Below are 5,704 nucleotides of genomic sequence, written 5' to 3'. Positions count from 1 at the left end.
GACCGACCCGTCCCGACCGTCGTGGGGGGGAGCTTTACCACGGATTTTCCCCTAAACTTTTCCCCCCCGTGGGGTTCGGAGCGACTGCTCGCAGCAGTGAAGCGTACGCGTTCGGTGCGGTCAAAGCCTCCGCTTACTGCGCCTTCGTCCTCTGGAGCGGAAGGGAAATGATGTGATCGGTCGATAAACGTGTAGTCACGGCTGTTTTATTCGCCACAAGCAGTACGTTGAAGGAGAAAAGAGAAGATTTCAAGAAAATAACCCGGTTGGGTTTAAAGCAGTTCGGGAATCGCTTGGCCGATGCACCCCCACCATCACTGTGTCTTTGAAGGGGTCTCTGGGGCAGCATCAGGCACCGCAGAGCATCCCTGCTTCCCAGGATATTCGGTACAGCCGAATCGGTGACCATCAGAGCACCCAGAAGACGTCCACGCTGCAGAGGGTGTTTAATGTGATGGCTTGTAGGCATGCAGCGGTGGCTCAGAGGTGAGATGGGTGGGCAGCACAGCTGCTCAGCGTCTCCCCCGAAAGCTGAGAGCAAAACTCGGAATGCTTGGGCTTGGGAAGGCTCCCTCTCTTCCTGGAAAGGGCTGGGCCGGAATGTCCCACTTCAAAAAAGGACCTAACAATGGATTCATTGTTTGAAAAGTCCAGTTTCATCAAGTTACCTTCTTGTTGCTCGGTTTCTGTGACTTTGATTTATGTGCAATTTGCTGTGAAGTCTGTTTGCACGTGTTTGCTCGTGACACGGGAAGGTTTGTGTGACCATCTCACCGCCATGCCTGTGTTATCCCGGAGGCTTTGGTCCGGGACAGGGGTGGGAACGGAGACTTTTAAACACGCTCCCGAGCTGCGCTGCAGCCTTGTGATTTAGCAACGTGAATACAGTGAGCGTACTGTGTTACAGACCCAAAAAACAATAACCTTTGTTTGCTTTGCTGGAAAGGTGTCTGTGCTGTAAAGGTCCCCACAGAGGAGCGTTTCAGCTGCAGCTGGTACCAGCAGAGCTTTCACCCATACTCTTTGTTCCACGCGAGCGTGTGCCTCCACCGACAGAGGCTATAAAAGCTGACTTTTGTCTGTGCAACTGGTGATGAATCATACCTCCTCATTCCTGTATGATATCACCGAGCCTGCAGAAGTCTGGGAGTAGGCTGGCCTGAGGTTTCCTCGCTTGCGTTAGAAAATCCACCCAGCCAAACACCGAATTTTGTCTTGCAGGGAGCTGGAGGACTAGTTTGTGTCCCACCTCTCCTGCTCTCGCTGTTAGGTGACGAGGAGCGCTTCCCCAGAGGACTGAGTTAAAGACGTGCACAAACGTGGCGAGTTGGCACTGGCAACTCCTCCCTCTTAGGAGGGAAAAGAAAAAAATCTTTTCTGTTAAAGAAACTAAGTTTGCTGGAAAAACAGCAGCAATAAAAACAGAGAAAAGGAAAAGAGCAGGGGAAAAAATGGAGACTGCAGCTCTGTGGAGTCAAACATTTTCCACTGGCATTCATCGGGACTTCATTACCGGGTGGTTTCTAGATTGCACTCAGGCTGTGAGTGGCAGGCTCGGCTCGGCAGCAAACCATCAGGGTTTTCAAAGTAATTCGCTGGCATAGGAAATAGATGATCAAAACACAGAAATCCCCACTATTAAAGTATTCATTTCAAAAGCTGACGGGAAAGCTGCTGGCTCCAAGGCACTTTCTCTTCAAGGCCTTTTGAATACTCAGCCTGGGTTACCCCTCACATAACCTAAGGCTTGTCAAAAACCTAACTAAGTAAAATACAATTAGAATTAGCCAAATTGGTATAAACTTGGGGGTGTGCTTGTTCCAAATGAGAGTATATTCCAAAATACATTAAACTGAGCTGAAGCAGAGGCAGTTTTGCTCTGAATAAAAGTATCTGCAGTTGAATTGCTCCTGATGGAAAGTGTCCACGTGTAGAGCAGCCCTGAGATTTCAGAACTGCATCAGGGATTAATTTGGCACCCCTCTATCAGCGATAGATGTTTTTTCCCAGGATTTGGGGAATAAGAACATTAGCTAAAGAACTCCACATTTCACAGGTGCCTCATTTTCCTTCAGTTGCTCACACACCTTTTCAGATGTGCTTTCTTTGAGCGAAGCCAATACGGTTTTGCAGCCTGCAGAGGACCCAGTCGTACTCTCACTTCAGTCAACCAAAGTGGGCTCATAAATTTCTTTTTTTGTCTTTGATAACTTGAGATTTTTTAAATTATATTTTAAGTCATTCCCAAAAACTAATGGGAGTTCTACTTCTGGAACAGAAATCAACAGAGCCAACAGAAGATGATATAAACCTTGCTGTGGGAGCAAGCCTTAACGCCCAGCTAAAATACAGTATCTCCAACATGCTCATTCTTCTGCCGAGTGCTGAAACCCTACAGCGTGTTCTAACAAAGACCACACATTATTCAAAAGAGAGGTCAAACGTGTTCATGAATTCAATCTCATCACTCCATTCGCTTTATCTTTCCCCCCACAATATTTTCCTTGGTGTTTGTTTCCAGTATTTTTCCACCCCAAAGTCTTATCACCTCTTTGTTTCTTTTTTGAATATTCCATTCTGGCTCCCCTTTGCTGCTGGTGACACTCGCGGTTTCCTTCCTTTGTTATCACAGACCGACTGGGTAAACTACGGATATCCAGCTCTGTGTCCCATTTTGAATGAGCATTCAGGTTTTCCATTTGCCACCCTCCCAATGTCTAGCAGAGGTCCCGTGCTTATCTGGGAGGCCCGATAATGACCCCCCAACGCTGTTTTTGAACATCTGCCCACATGAGAGTGTTTTCAAGCATCGTTATGACTTGATAGTTCTTCTCCAGGTCAGGACATTTTCTTGCTCTACAAATTGCCTTCTTCTGGACGATGGCTGTTTCTCCTTAGAGAGGTTTCAGGAGGCTGAAGTGAGCCGTAAGTCCTCTGTAGCAGCAGGCTGGGTCGAGTGGAAGTAGAAATGAGGTCCTCTGATATTCACATCAGTTTAAGGGTGATAAATTGATGTATGGATTGTTATGAACATTTTCTTCAGTGTTTTCCTTCTTATTAGGATAGAAGTTAGTCAGTCATAAATTGCTTGATAGACACAATTTGATTATCAGTGATAAATCGCTGTCCTCTTTGCACTGCCCCCAGGCCCTTCATGAAAGATTTTATTTTTAGACTGTGAAAAAAAAATGTGATAAACCTTGTAAGTTCCACAAATGACTACATTTGTCAGAGAGGTCTGCAAAAGGCTTGCTAAAATAAAGCTTCTTTGTTTTTCAGAGTTTAAGGTAGAATTCAGCCACTCTATAGATGGATGGGTTTTTTTTATGTGAGAGCCTAAAATTCTCTACCCGTACAACTCTGCTTGCTAAAGCAGGGGCATCTCTCTTGGTTGCGTACAGCTCAACTTGACAAGTTGCTCAGCGTATCATCATGCACTTTCTGCTTTATTCCTGGCAGGCACAGCTTGGGTTTTGACGTGGCTTCCTGACATTCATGTGGCACTTACGATGCCCCTAAACCAGCAGCATCTTCTTGTAGAACCACCCAGATGTTTGCGGGGTCCCCAGCATGACTGCTGGCACCTCTATTATCTGGTAGTTACGCTGGCTACCTCTCCATTTCTAGCTGGAGTATGTTTCACTGCACAATTAACTATTCAACAAGGATATGTGACCTGTAACTGGGAATGTGCTGGGAATTACAGTTTTCACTCATCCATCAGTCATGCCTAATTTGCCTTCTGGAAAGGGCACATTTGGAAATGCTAATCCAGTACATTGATGGAATGGCATCTGAAGAAGACGAAGTTAACAGTCAGACATTTTTTGGCTGAAGACATAGATTAAAAGGGCATCTGAAGTGTGGGAAGGTGATTATTTGGTACTAGTACGAATGATCAGACTGCAAGAAGTTTTAATAAGGGTTCATTTGGCAGGTCCCTACTTCATATAGAAAGCTCTTGAGAAAAGTATTAACTGAACTTCTATTGCATCCACATGCCTTTGGATGAAGAGAGGTCTGTAATACATTTATATTACAAAGATACCTCTCCTCATATCCTGCATAACGCAGAGATGACCTTTATCAATAGTCGGTTCTCAGCGGAGTCTATGCGATGCCCATTCCCCTCCCCTGGTCCTTCTCCTGCCACCTGAATCCTTGGACGTCCCACCGAGCCAGACCGTGTGCCGGAGCTGGGCACGGCACAGCTACAAGCAAGAGGGGACCCGGAGCAAGGCAGCCAAGTGGCAGAGGGGACTCGTGACCAACCATCTCAAAGACATCCTTCCTTTATACACTAGAAAGTGCAGCTCCCCATATTGCTCACTGAAGTACCAAACTCCTATATGATGAAAAGCTCATTTTGAAGTAACATTCGTCAAGTCCAGAAATACTTCTTGCAGCTTATTTACCCAGAGGTTCCAGATGGATGACCTCTCTGAAGGAGCTTTTATTGCACTGACGTCTAATGTAGCAAACGTAAAATTCCAAACTCTGGTTAATTTTATCACTTGAGAATTTAAATACTTCTATCATTAAGGTAAGGAAAATATTTTTATAGTCCCCCTGTTTCAACTCATGGTGGTTACCCAAGGCACGAGATCTTTCTCTTTCAGTGTAGCTGCTGTTGGAAATATTTTAAACTAATGTACATATATGTTTCATAGGATGCACTTTTTAATCCGTAAAAGCGTCCATATTTAATTTTTAAATGGAGGTGGGAGTCTAAGATAGTTCCTTGGCTGCAGAGTGGAACAATCAATAATGCCCCTTTAGACCATTTGTGAACAGTTTAATACAGACATTTGACATTTAAAAGTAGCTTTAAGCACCAAACTAGATGTTACCTGGTGGTTGGGTTTCAGATTCAGTGGCTCATGGTTTGTGTTTGAAACTCATTTGTTGTGAATGTTCAGTTGTATGTTCTAAGGCTGGTTGTTCCTCTTAGTAGTTGTGATTGGAAACGGTCCCTGGAAGTGATGCTGATCACATGAATTCAAAATTCTTGTGGGAGTAAAGACTCCAAGCAATGTTTCATGGCATTTGTGCAATTTGCCTTTCCAGTAGTCAGCGTTTCTCAGACTATAACCTCTTTTCCTGTCTTACATTAATCAGTAGTCTGTGAGTTTCATCTTAATTTCCATTTCCATTGCCTAAATGAGTCCTTTCTGGTGCCTTCCTAACCTGATGGGATTCACGTACAACAGATTCTTAAGGGTTTCGGTTTATTTCTTTACTTAATAGTTAAAAAAAATCTGAAATATCCAAAAAAACAACATCCTGTGAAAACAGTTAATTTTGAAACTCATTATTTGGATTAAGTCCAGGCAAATCTCATCGCTATGGCAGATTTAACTGCAGTTTTCCAAAGGATTACTTAATTTACAGGCTTTGCAGAATCTCTCAGATCTGAGTTATTATTTTGGCTTTTGAAATTTCCTTGGCGGATGCCCAAGTGTTGGGAGCTGTCATTCTGAATTCTATTGAATTAATTTTTTTGCCTAAATAATTTCTAAAAAGTTTCTCTCGTGGATCTAAGCATCCCACAGAGAAAAATCCAGCTGTGAGAGAAATCATTAGGATAATGAAAGAAATCTTGTTGGTCCAGTAGAATTTCTTGTTCTGTAATGGCCTTCAGGTGGAGCAGACTGCTGCCTCCCGAGGCTTTCTAGCTTTATAAGATTGCTATGGAGAAAATTGT

The sequence above is a fragment of the Pygoscelis adeliae genome, unplaced genomic scaffold (genome assembly GCF_000699105.1).
Source record: "Pygoscelis adeliae isolate BGI_AS28 unplaced genomic scaffold, ASM69910v1 Scaffold34, whole genome shotgun sequence".
Lineage (NCBI taxonomy): Eukaryota > Metazoa > Chordata > Aves > Sphenisciformes > Spheniscidae > Pygoscelis > Pygoscelis adeliae.
Note: the sequence above shows the minus strand (reverse complement) of the source record.